Genomic DNA, 12,926 nt, shown 5'->3' on the forward strand with positions numbered 1-12,926 from the left:
TCATTTTGAGTTTCATTTTTTATTGATTGTGATTTGTGGTAGATTTACGCTTGGATGATTACTTGACTTCATTTCTGCCCATTTTTTGCTTAATGGAGCCCTTTAATTTTCTTTGAAAAGCTTGTTTTGTGGAAAAAGTTTTTTTAGATGAATTTCTGTTCGTTTTTTATTGACAAAGTCATTTTGACAACAAAATTTTTTTTATATCTTTTCAGTTTTTTTTGGTCTATAAGAATCCATAGTTTGGCATAATTGTGGGGGTTTGACATAACTATGGGGGTTTGACATGCCCAATATCCCTAAAGATATAGTTGCTGGACCATTCTACTATGTTGAACAAAATAGTTGTCTCAAAATTTTGACTAGATGTGTTTGGGAAATAAATCGGCTTGAGACCGACTGATTGCCCTCCAATCTTTTTTAGTCTTAGAAAGGACCCTAGACCTTTTAATTTTGAATCGGATTATCTTCTTTAAATATTTCAATGATATTTCTAGCTATAAGAGTGGTGCTGCCTATGATATTATATGCCTTTCGAACTACATCAAACAAAATAAAATATCGCAAAATGTTGACGGGAAGTGTTTGGAGAAATTATGGGCGTGGGGGGTGGTTGCCCTCCAATCACTTTTGACAATTAAAGAAGGCACTAGCCCTTTCAGTTACCAACCGACTTAGCCCTTTTCGATGTTTCTACGACAACAAATGGCCATCTTAAAATTTCTATCAGATGCGTTTTGGGAAAATACGACGTGTGTGTGTGGGGGGGTCTATTTGCCTTCTGATCACTTTGACTCTCAAAACGAGCACTAATAACTTCTGATTACCAATCCAATGCGCCCTCTTTGAAGTTTATACGACCAACATTTCTATAAAAAACCTTATATGCCCCCAGGGCGTAGCTCACAACCCTTGACCTGAGGGTTGTATGGGGGGGGGGGGAGTTATCCCCAAAGAAATAATTTCTGGACCTTTCAAATACACTGAACAAAATGGCTATCTAAAAATTATGATTGAATGTGTTTGGGGAAATGATTGGTATAAGGGAGGGGTGCTGGATGACCTCCAATCACTTTTGGCTGTTAAAAAGGCCAGTATAACTTCTGATTACCAATCAAATGAATCCCCTCTGAGGTTTATGCGACCACCCTTCCTATAAGAAACTTTATATCCCCACAGGGTATAACTTGCAACCCTTGCTCAAATGGTTGTGGGGTGGGCTGTCATTCTCAAAGTCATAATTTGCGGACCTTTAAACTACACTGAACAACATGGCTATCTAAAAATTTTGATTGGATGTCTTTGTGGAAGTGATTAAAGTGGGGGAGGGGGACCTGGTTGCCCTCCATGAGCTCTTTTCAAGTTCTTATGAAATTTCTTTCTATAAGAAGTGCCCTGGCCTAAAAAAATATATATTGTGCCTACGTCGCTCTTTACTTAGGCAGCGCTATCGCGCTGCCTATCATATTTTGTCTTGAGATTTCAGTTATACAGCACCGGAAGTGCCAATTATACCAGGTAACCCCCCTAAAATTCAGCCTATGGGTGCCCATGCTATGGACTGTGGGTTATTTAAACAGATCACTCTATAGTGACAAACTGAAAAATCTCAAATTTGGGTCGATATCAGAACTAGATCTAAATCTATTTTGAACTTTCTATTTATAAGTCAGCTACGTTTTTATTGAGAAACAGTTTTTCTTCTTTTTTTTGTCATCTCAGTCTTAAGTTTTTTTTTCTTAGCCTTCATAATTTAGCTTAGTAGGCTACGTAGATATGCTCCTGAGAGTATTTCTGCTAGATCTTAGCCTAAATCAACTGGTCAGAAAATGAAATCATGCTGTTATTGGGTATGGTGTGGTGGTTGGTACTTCTGGATATAACTGGCTGAAGCTCTTCTCAATGCATAATTTTCACCTTACATTCTCCATGATTGTACATTTGACTGTGGATTCTGGGTTACGTAGGCAATCACTCCATAGTGACAAATTGCAAAATCTCAGAAATGAGGTTCAAGCTGAGAACTAAAAGTAAATCTATTTCTAAACTGTCAATTTATGACTCACCTTCAATTTATGACGCTTTTCTTGAGAAACAGTTTTTTTCACCTCAGCCTCAAGTTTTTTTTGTTTTTTTTTATTTGTTCCTTCACAATCAAGCTTAGTACATAGACATGCTGCAAGAAAGTGTTTCTACTAAGTCTAGCTTAAAACAGTTTGTCAGATGATTAAGGCATGCCGGTTGGTACTTCTGGACATGTTTTGCTGAAACTTTTCTGAACACATATTCTTTATACACATTTTCATAACTGTACATTTGAGAATATTTGCAAAGCAAGTAAAATTTGTAATTCAATCCAGATTTCTTTGACTTAACTGCAATTTTATTCCTTAGAAATCCGGGGAGAAATTATGAATACGAGAAGCTTCTTCTGTTGGCAAACATATCAATCTAGTGATTGGCAGCATTATATGTTCTTACAATATAGTGAGGGTAACCCATAGAGGTTTAATCTCACTTTGCAAGGGGGTAAGAGGTTTCGATCAAAATATATTTTCATAGCCGTAACAATAATTTCTACAATTGGATAAAAAATGAGAAAGAAGGATTTTGGGGAAAACTTCCAGAGCTGTGGAAATTCCTTAGACTAGGACTGAATCTTAGAGCTCTTTTCTATAGGATAATGATAGATTGTATTTAAGTGTTTCATGTTAAGTGTTGCTTCATTTTTAGTTCTTTTTAACATGGACCTTGTTCTATTTTCTGCCAATAAAGTATTAGTATCACTGTTATAAAAATTTTCACATTTTGGGTGGCAGACTGAAAGATTCCCAGTGGACAAACATTAGACTGACAGAATGACAGGTTTCTCTTGTTGGCCAACCGTCTAGGGCCAAATGAAAAGCAGGTCATCCCCGAATTGGGCGGGAGGATGTCGCAAGGAAAGATTTAAGGGAAATGGGTACTTGCTGGGACGGTGTAGAGGGAGGCTTGGAATAAATTGAGATGGAGTAGAAGCGTGCGCAGCGGTAATGGCCTCAGGCGGCTTGGAGCTGCAGCGAGTTGTTAGTAGTAGTAGACTGAAAACTAGCTGTGCCGTCCTTAGCGATCCACAGACCAGCGCCGACAGTATAACACAAAATAATATAAAATATTAAAGATCAAAGGGCTGGTCACTAAGGTGGTGAAAACACAAACACCAACTTATAATGAAGCAATCTCATTATTGTAGGCTGTAAGAAATGGCATTAAGGCGCTTTGTCTTTCCAAATTCATCATTACTCGAGTTAAATCTCTCTCCCCTCTCTATTGGTTAAAATCCTGAATCCAGTTCTTCTAAGGAAAAGGCCTTGTCTGCCTTTGTACGAGATTAAATAAAAAAAACAAGTTTTTTAAACTGAAAGTAAGGAGCGACATTAAAACTTAAAACGAACAGAAATTATTCTGTATATGAAAGAGACTGTCCCCTCCTCAACGCCTCGCTCTTTACGCTAAAGTTTTTTATTGTTTTAACAAATAAAGTTTTGAGAAAGAGTCAAACTTTAGAGTAAAGAGAGAGGAGTTGATGAGGGGACAGTCTCCTTCATATACATAATAATTTATGTTCGTTTTAAGTTTTAATGTCGCTCCTTACTTTCAGTTTAAAAAACTTGTTTTTTTTATTTAATTTTTGAAAGTTTTTTAATAAATGCAGGTTTTGATCTTGGCTCACCGTACATGAATAATTAAAACAAAATTTTCATATTAATTTACTTTTATTTAGTTAAATGGCTTTCTCGAAACTTGTTTAATTTTATTTACGATCGTTTTTATTAGTAATAAATATACGTAACTTACGAATTAACTTAAGTAACGAACTTCTATATTCATATATTTTTAATACGTTTATCAGGGGGTTCACCCCCAAGTCAATACCTTGCTCTTTAAGTGAAAGTTCAAATCTTGTTCCAATTCTTTAGAAATGACTGCTTAATCACAAAGGCCGTTAATTAGAATAAATAGCTCTTATGAAAGTACTAAAAAATCTTTGGCTTAAAGAGCGTGGCATTGACTACGGGGTGAACCCAATTATATATGTAATATTTTCTGTTCGTTTAAAGTTTCGACGTTGCTGCTGTTGCAGTTGAAATACTTGTTTTTTTTATATTAAATTTATGATCTTTTTTTAAATAATGCTGGGAAGTCCGGCGTCCTCTTCATAGCAATGTCCCTTCCCCCATGAAAACTTCCTTCATGGAAAGATCCTCCCGCATAACCCCTGACTCACCCAACCCCCACTACCAGGAAAAATCTCCCCTGAAAACGTCTGTATGCTCCCAAATAACCAATACTATATGTTAACATTGGGAAAAGCTCATAACTTTCAGCCCTCCCCCCGGGAACTTAGGGGGATTAAGTCATCCTAAAAGACATACTTATAATATTTTCGAACATGCTGAACAAAATGGCTATCTCAAACTGTGGATCAGGTGACTTTGGGAAAAAAATTAGCGTAGGAGGAGGCCTAGTTGCCCTCCATTTTTTTGGTCAATTAATAAAGCCACTCGAACTTTCAGTTTCTGTTCCAATTAACCCTCCCGCGGTATTCTAGGACAACTTGTTCGATACAGTCACCCCTGGGGGACAAAAACAAAAAACAAACAAACAAATAAACACGCACCCGTGATCTTTCTTCTGACAAAAAATGTAAAATTCCACATTTTTCTAGATGGGAGCTTGAAACCTCTAAATAGGGTTCTCTGATACGCAGAATATGATGGTGGGATTTTCATTAAGGTTCTATAACTTTTAAAGGGTCTTTCCCCCTTTTTTCGAAAATCAGCCAAATTTTCTCAGGCGCCTAACTTTTGATGGGTAGGATTAAACTTGATGAAACTTATATATTTGAAATCAGCCATAAAATGTAATTCTTTTGATGTATCTATTTGTATCAAAATGCCGTTTTCTAGAGTTTCAGTTACCATTGAGCCGGGTCGCTCCTTACTTACAGTTCGTTACCACGAACTGTTTGATACTATAGAGACTCTGAAACTAGGCAGTGGTGTCAATTCACCAAAAATTTAGAGAGGAGGGGCATTGTATTTTTTTTGTTTTTTGTTTTTTTAATCCAGGGGGCAAATTTGTCATTTTTTTCAACAAAAATACCAAAAACAAGGCATTTACAAATGAAAACGCCCTAAAAATTGGTATTTTTCAAAATTTAGGGGGGAGGAGGCAAACAAGAGGCAGGGGCTACATGCCCCCCCCCCATTTGATAACACAGGCCCAAGGCTAAGATCCCCACAAGTACCAACTGAAGGCATCGTGTTGTTTTCCATTATAAGTTGTTTTATTATAGTGACCTAAATTTTACTTATCAAATAAACATTTGTTGTTGTTACCTCCAAGTTTTTACATAGTGTCAGAAATGAAAGATTTTCCAGTCATTTATAGATATTTGTTCAGATAGACACAACTGTAAACGTTTGGTTCAGATAAAAACAGTTGACTATTATTGGAGATTGGGATTTAGGATATTCCATGTCATGCAAAACAATATATGACCTGGCGTCTCTGCATTGCATCCAACTTCGTTTTTTTTTTTTTGTAAAAATAAGACTGCAATAGGCCTTAATAAAACCAGTAATAAGATATTGATGTCCATTTTTGTGGAATATAGGATTGTGTCCGAGAGGGCGAGGGTTCGAATTCTAGTGTATCCAATTACTTGGTTCGGTATGGGGGTCAGTAGCGTGACTGTAAGCTCAGCCGGAGTCCACCCAGCTTTAAATGGGTACCTGGAGAAATCTGGGGAAGGTAAACAGGAAGGGTGTGCGAAAGAACAGGTTGGTTGCCCCCCCCCCCCGAATGCACGTCCTGGCTGAAGGGCCAAGAAACAGAGATCAGCACCTCTGGTAGGGACTGTAAAGTCCAATGCCGTATTCTTAACCTTTTTTTTTACCTTTACCTTGTGGAATATTCCACACTACCAGGGGTCCTCGGGATAGGAAAAACAAAGATAAAAAACCAAACTAAAACCAATAAAACCACCACCAATATTATTAAAATACAACTGTCGCAATTGATCCACGTAGGGAAAAGAAGCTATTAGAGTTACTTCGATGAGAGCACCAAAGCAACATTATTGGTGTAGTTTTATTTGTTTTTATTTTAGTTTGGTTTTTTATATTTGTTTATCTTCTGCTGAGGACGCCTAGTTTGCATACAGGCGAAATATCCGCGATGTTTTAGTTTTTCATCTTTTCTCTACTGGCCGCAATCTCGTTTGTCGTTTTTTCACTGAGATTTTTCTTTCTTTGTTAGATTTTTGTCATGGCTGGCCAGTTCGAAGATCTTTCATTAGGTTAAAAATTAACCTCGATTGTTCTTGTCTTTTTCTAATTATTTTCGTTTTAACTGTCTGGGATTTATACACCTTCTTTTGGCGGCAACAGTAAATAGTTTTGATGAAATAAACTAACTGACCGTCATCAAATATCTCTTCTCTAACATTTTTAAGCCCGCCTCAGCTAATTGGGAAAAACACTATTAACGAATGTACACATACTTTGATTGTGTTATAAGAAAATGGATGTTTCTCTTCGAGGTACAAACAAAATGATGCGGAGATACAAATATCATTATGCATTCAAGGGCACCATTTACCAGTTTTTGTATCTTCATTGAAAAATGCCTTTTTCGTATATTCGTTGAAAAAGAAAAACATTGCCCCCCTAAATTTGGAAAAATATATTGCGCCCCTAATCCCTCCAAAAATTTCGTCAATTGACGTAACTGAATATATTATGCATCATTTTAAGCTAACCTAGCCTCCCTACAAGCGTACATATGAGCAGAACAGGAGAGCCCTTCATGCATCCTTAATCCCAAAGTGGGAGGACATCTACGCCGCAGCTCATTTGCAGGATGATTGGAGGCCGTTAACGGACGCCCTTTGTGCCTCTGGAAGTACAGGAGGAGCTAAGGTAACGTAACTCTCCCTACAAAACCTGTTAAAAGTCTACAAGGTTTGAGTGCCAATAAAATTGTGTCAATGTAGAAAATAATGTGACAACGTAATAAAATATACAGTGAGACAATAGAATATAAGGTGAGACAAGTGCCATCTCATGTTTGAATTGATAGAGAAAATAAACGTTAAAGATATTTATTTCAAACTACTTATTTTTCCATGTTTAAGGCCTATGTTTAAATAATCTGGTAGATTAAATAAATGTTTATTTAGGTAGTTTGTAGTTCCGTTTGCACCAACTTCCTTTTAAGGATAGGAAGAAGCATGTAAAATTATAACTTGCGTTTTTTAATCTAATGACTTCACCTTCAATACGCTAAATGAACGCTGTTATTACGCCCAACTGTCTACAATAGGACCATGGATATGGTACGTCAGACCATGTTCCTTGGAAAAAAAAAACAGGAGTGAAGGGGCCAATCAAACTTACTCCTTAATAGAAGAAAAAAAAAAACAAGCTCCATATTACCTTGGAGTGCGTTCACACCCTGAACTGTGGTAGTCACCTATTGTTAAGAAAACGATAGTTCTATCAAGGTCCCATTGTAAATGGTTTGCATCTTCATCAGTATAGCACAATGTTTGAAAGCTAAAAACATGGCCTTCGTCTAAGAATTCAGAGTATACAATCTGAATATAGACTAACTAGATCACAAGTGCAACATTTTTCTTGGCTTTAGGACCACTTGGACAGTTTATAGTGATTGCCTACTGATGCTTCAGGATAAAAGAAGAAATTATATTAAAGACATTTGGCATCATTATCTGTCTTTATTGCCATATAATTTTACATCAATTCTCAAAATTGTCACAAAGACTTAAATAGTTTTTTTTTCAAATGCACTAAGAACGTCTTTGTCAAAAACTCAAATGCATAAGTGAAATTCCAAACCTCCTTGTGTGACTACACGGTGACTCCATCGCTTGTAGTTGATGGTTGTTCCACTTTAGTCAACCAAAGTCCAAGGTGCGAGCGTACTCAAGAGAAAACATTAGGTGTGCCAGAACTCAACCAGCAAAAAGGATCATCAATTATTTGTCACTACCTTCAGCCCAAAATGGCAGATAACAACAAATTTAGCGCTTCACGTGCTTATAAAAGGGCCAATTATGCCCTTTGATGTATATTCTACACTTTATATTAATGCACGGCTCCCATGGCGTAATTAAAGTTAAAAGTTTTCCATAAGTTTCTCCCATTCAGCAATTTTTATAGTAAATCTCTTAAATTTAATCAGACATGGAGCTGAGAAAACTCTGTTCATGAGCATTTTTTCCTTTTTGAAGTACCGTACCAATAACAACAAAATTAAAACACTATTTTCCCCCCTGGCTCCATCTTAGACTGTATCATACCAATAAACTGGGATTTCCACGTTTTTTATTTTAGTTGTTGTACAACTATTAACAACTTTCTCATTGTGCAAATTCTCTTCTTTATTGCGACACTGAATCGTGAAGATCAACAAGCGGGAACTTTTCTGTTTACACAAAAAGAGGAACCGAACGATTGTACAGCCGAGATAGAGTCAACGATTACAACAACCAGTCGAGCAATACGTACATCCGTTTGCTATTGAACAAATATAAGGTAGGGAGTATATGTCACATTAAGTAAAAAAGAATGTTGTTTTTTTTTAATCAGAAGAAAAAAGACGATATTGATATTTCAATGCTCAACTAAACGGATAGGTACAGCAAAATAGGATAACCTAATTGGTCTTTTAGAAAATATTCTCCTGTAGGTAAGTCAATTAACTAATAAAATTGAAGTGTTTAGCTTTGAAAAACTTTAATAATAAACATAATAATGCATAGTTTAGATTTTTTTTAATGTTCATTGATATACACATTTCCTTTTAATTCCTATTTGGAAACAAAATGTTTGGGTTATATTCTTGCATAGTTTTAATCAGGCCAGATATACCCTTAGGCTATATACAAAACTACAAGAAAAAACAATGATGAAAATAAACCTTATAATAAGCAAAATGTTTTGTTAACTAGTTTTTCGTGTTTCCCTCCATTTTTATTCACATGTTCATATCATTTTAAAATAATATATTTTTCCAACCGTTCTGTTTGTTTCACAGTGGCGTGATTCAACTCCTCAGGGTGAGAATACACATGCCCATTAGCAAACAGATGCGCAATGATTATAGAAATGAAAAAAAAATAGATAAATACATTGTTTGAGGCTAAATCTGGCACTATATGCGGGGATGGGGCACAATGTCACGAAAGCAACCATTATATTTGGGAAGTGTTGAATGGGGGACGAAACTGTACTTATTCGCTTGGTATTGCAGCGTTACCTTTGTAGAGCCCATATACAACCACAAAAGAGGGAGAAAAATTATCTCAGAATGTATGGAAGGACCATTCCCATTTCATTTCTCAGGTTCCTTCTGCTTCTTCGCGCAATTACACTTGAGCAATGCTACTGAGTTTGATTCGTTTTGAGAATTTAAGCACACAAGTTCATTAAACAGAAACTAAACAAAAAAAGTTTATTTTAACTCAAAGTGAGGAGCAACATCAAAACTTAAAACGAAAGAAATTGCAATGCTTCTCAGAAATTTCTGAGAAGCAAATACAAAGAAAAATGAATGAACTAGTGGTAAATCCCATAATTTCTTAGGCACTATATGCAAGAAAATGGTAATTCGGATCGCTCACCTAGTCTGTTTATTAATAAATAAACGAAAAACATCAGATAGTTTCTAATAATGATTTTTTTAAAAATTGGACCCTTCAAGGCACAATGCTCGGTTTTAAGCTATTTGTTTCTCTAAAATGTGCATCCAAGAGGCAAACACAAGGCATATACACTTTCTAGTGATGTATTTCAAAATTAGTGCCGCTTTGCATCAGAAACTACTCTTTCCGAACAATTTTTTCTCCCAAAAAAGTAAAATTTCATTATTTCAGACAGTTTTTTCATTATATAGAGGCATAGTTGTGATTTTAACACTATGCATTTGTCACACACATACACATGAGGAGAGCGTGTGTGACATGTGTGTGCACAAACATGTCACACACATCTGTACATGAGGAGAGCTGCCTCTTCCTCATCCATTGCTTTTAGCCTTAAAATTTGCTTTTTTGTTCTGATTCTTTAAGAACAACTCTTTGAAACACAAGGGCCGTTAAATTTGAATGAGAATAATTTCTAAAGAGCTTTGAGACTTTAACAAAAAAGCAGGGGTTGAGGAAGGGGCAGGCCCACTCATATACGAAATAATTTCTTTTAGTTTCAAATTTTAATGCTGCTCCTAACATTCAGTTGAAAAACAAACTTTTTTGTTTTATTTAATTCGACAAAAGAAAGGACTAGAATATTTATCTCACAAACGGCTTGATCTTGAAAGAGAGTGCAATCCCCAATACAAATGTCAATATTTAGCAAGCACTTCTCTTAAATTTGACTGGGACTTGGTGTTGGAGAAAGTTTATGTGATGTGCTAGGTTTTATTCTATTTACAGCCATTATGTTATATATTTCGGATGACCTACTTATACTTGCATATAGTCCTATATTGTATTTCTGCTGAATTGTTATTTGGTTGTACGAAAATTTGAAGTAAATCGTTAGGCATTACTGTATTGAAGAATTTGTATTGACCTTCTCAAGTAAACAATTTGACAGGGTAATAGAACGATTTGTTCTTCCTTGTGAATAAAAACAGAAGGAGAATTCCTCCCTAAGATTGGTCTCTTCCCCCCCCCACCCTTCCAGCACAAAGGAAAATGAATAGAATCTGTTAATATTACTGGATATCTTTATTTCTTACCAAGACTTAGCACTGAACACTCTCTATGAAAAGAATCCATTCCCCTTTAAATGAATGGACAAACATGGCGTCTTTCTAGATAAAAATAACCTTATTTATTCAACATTAAATAAAGAAGAAACAAGTTTTTTCAACTGAAAGTCAGGAGCGACATTAAAATTTAAAACGAACAGAAATTATTCCGTATATGAAAGGGTCTGTCCCCTCCTCAACGCCTTGCTCTTCACGCTAAAGTTTGACTCTTTCTCACAACTCTGTTCTTTAAAACAATAAAAAGCTTTAGCGTAAAGAGCAAGGCGTTGAGGAGGGGACAGCCCCTTTCATATAAGGAATAATTTCTGTTCGTTTTAAGTTTTAATGTCGCTCCTTACTTTCAGTAAAAAAAAACTTGTTTTTTTAAAATTAATTTTGAACGTTTTTGAACTAATGCAGCTTTGATTTTGGCTCACCGTACATGAATAATTAAAATGAAATTTGCAGAATAATTTTACTTATTTTTGGCTAAATGGCTTTCTCGAAATTTTGATGTGACGTAACTTACGAAATAACTTAAGTAACGAACTTCGATATTCGTATATTTTTATTACGTAATGAGGGGTTTTCCCCCTAGTCAATGCCTCGTTCTTTACGCTAAAGTTAGAATTGTGTTCCAATTCTTTAAAAATGACCCCTGAATAACAAAGGCAATTTAATTAGAATAAATCGCTTTTTTGAAAGTACTAAACAAACTTTAGCGTAAAGAGCGAGGTACTGACTAGGGGGAGAAGACCTCATATACCTAATAATTTCTGTTTGTTTTAAGTTTTAATGTTGCTCCTTAATTTCAATTGAAAAAACATGTTCTTTTTTTTTCTGATCTTTTTTTTAAATGGGAAACCCGACGCCCCTTCCTCTCATAATAATGTCCCTTACCCCATGAAAATATCCTCCATGGAAATCTCATCCCATGTAGCCCCCTCCTCCGACCCCTCGCTACCAGAAAAATTTCCTCCTAAAAATGTCTGCATAGTTCCAAATAACAAATACTATGTGTAAACAATGGGCAAAGTTCATAACTTGCAGCCCTTCCCCGCAGGGACTGCGGGGTATCAAGTCATCCTCGAAAACATATTTATTAGGTTTTCGACTATGCTGAACAAAATGGCTATCTCAAAATTTTGATCGAGTGACTTTGGGGAAAAAAAGAGCGTGGGAGGGGGCCTAGTTGCCCTCCAATTTTATTGGTCACTTAAAAAGTACACTAGAACTTTTAATTTCCACTCGAATGAGCCCTCTCACGATATTTTATGACCGCTGGATCGATACGATCAACCCTGGAAAAAAAAAAACATATAAACACGCATCTGATATCTCCCATCTGGCAAAAAATGCAAAATTCCATATTTTTGCACATAGGAGCTTGAAACCTCTACATTAGGTTTCTCTTATACGCTGAATAGGATGGTTTGACTTCCATTAAGATTCCATCCTTTTTAAGGGAGTTTCTCCCTTTTTTCGAAAATAATGCAAATTTTCAGGCTCGTAACCTTTGACTAGTAAGATCAAACTTGATGAAACTTAAATATTTGAAATCAGCATAAAAATCCGATTCTTTTGATGTATCTACGGGTATCACAGTTCCGTTTTCTAGAGTTTTGGTAACTATTGAGCTGGGTCGCTCCTTACTTACAGTTCGTTACCACGAACTGTTTGATAGGGGTATTCTATACTGGCTTTTGAGTAGAAATTTATCTACATAAACGCTCATACGGACCGTTAATAGAAATTTTAGTTTTAACTGACAATGATGAATATTTTCATTCTGGAAATATAACTCAGCCTCTTTAACTCTTTAGAAAACGCAATTTTTTTCAAATAGTTTAAAAAAGAAACTGAGTTTCTTTTTTAAACTTTAAATTCAGTAAATAAAAAATTTCCTCTGACAGGGAATCGAACCCGGGTCTTCCGCCTGACAGTCAGGAGTATCTACCGCTGTACTAAAGAGACACAATTTAAATTGTATTTTTAGTATATGGAATTTATTTTTGACGCAAGCAAATACCAACAAAACTTGATATTTGGTTTTTGGAAAACAGGGAAGGAGTGATCAGATTGAGCTGAAATTTCGAGGATAAGCT

Source organism: Artemia sp. Qi Xiang Cuo, chromosome 10 (genome assembly GCF_049724085.1).
Source record: "Artemia sp. Qi Xiang Cuo chromosome 10, ASM4972408v1, whole genome shotgun sequence".
NCBI classification, from domain to species: Eukaryota; Metazoa; Arthropoda; class Branchiopoda; order Anostraca; family Artemiidae; genus Artemia; species Artemia sp. Qi Xiang Cuo.